The following is a 336-nucleotide window of genomic DNA, read 5'->3' on the forward strand; positions in this document are numbered from 1 at the left end:
CCCTTTTTACGTCCTGGATGGTTTTGTTCATTTCCATCACCTGTTTGGATGTGTTTTCCTGTTTTTCTTTAAGGACTTCTACCTGTTTGGTTGTCTTTTCCTGTTTTTCTTTAAGGACTTCTACCTGTTTGATTGTGTTATCCTGTTTTTCTTTAAGGACTTGTAACTCTTTAGCTATGTTCTCTTGTAATTCTTTTAGTGAGTTATTAAAGTCCTTCTTTATGTCCTCTACCATCATCATCAGATATGCTTTTAAATCCAGGTCTAGCTTTTAGGGTGTGTTGGGTTGCCCTGGACTGGGCGAAGTGGGAGTGCTGGGTTCTGATGATGGTGAGT

This window comes from Mus caroli, chromosome 2 (assembly GCF_900094665.2).
Source record: "Mus caroli chromosome 2, CAROLI_EIJ_v1.1, whole genome shotgun sequence".
NCBI lineage: Eukaryota > Metazoa > Chordata > Mammalia > Rodentia > Muridae > Mus > Mus caroli.